Source organism: Octopus bimaculoides, chromosome 3 (assembly GCF_001194135.2).
Source record: "Octopus bimaculoides isolate UCB-OBI-ISO-001 chromosome 3, ASM119413v2, whole genome shotgun sequence".
Classification (NCBI taxonomy): Eukaryota; Metazoa; Mollusca; class Cephalopoda; order Octopoda; family Octopodidae; genus Octopus; species Octopus bimaculoides.
The window spans coordinates 94705789-94706304 of NC_068983.1; positions in this window are offsets into that span (position 1 = coordinate 94705789).

Genomic DNA, 516 nt, shown 5'->3' on the forward strand with positions numbered 1-516 from the left:
GGGTTTTTAGAAATCATATGCATCAAAGAAATATATCAACTGAGGTTTAAAATTGTTAAACATTCATACATTAATCAGGTGCAGGCATGACTATGATTAAGAAGTTTATGTATCTTTTTATAGCCCAGGACTGATAAATGCTTTAGGAGTGAAATTCATAAATGGAATCAGTGCAGAAGCTCATTGTATGTCATTAGGTGTGTATGTATGAATAAGGGTATATACATGTATGTATGTCTTTACACAGACATCCTTTAAAAACGCATTGCCTATGTTTATGTCCCTAACTTAGCAATGTGACAAGTGATTTGTAAAGTAATAAGTACTGGAGTCTGTATTATCTACTAAAACCCTTTAGAGGTGGTAATGTGTCATGATCACAGTCCGATACTTAAAGCAAATAAGTGTTCAATCTTTCTGGAGACCACAAGGATTGGTGGCCTGTAACTTTAGTTTCTAAAACTTTTACTAGATGAGACAAATCTCTTTTGATACAATTGTTAGGGTTTTTTTTTT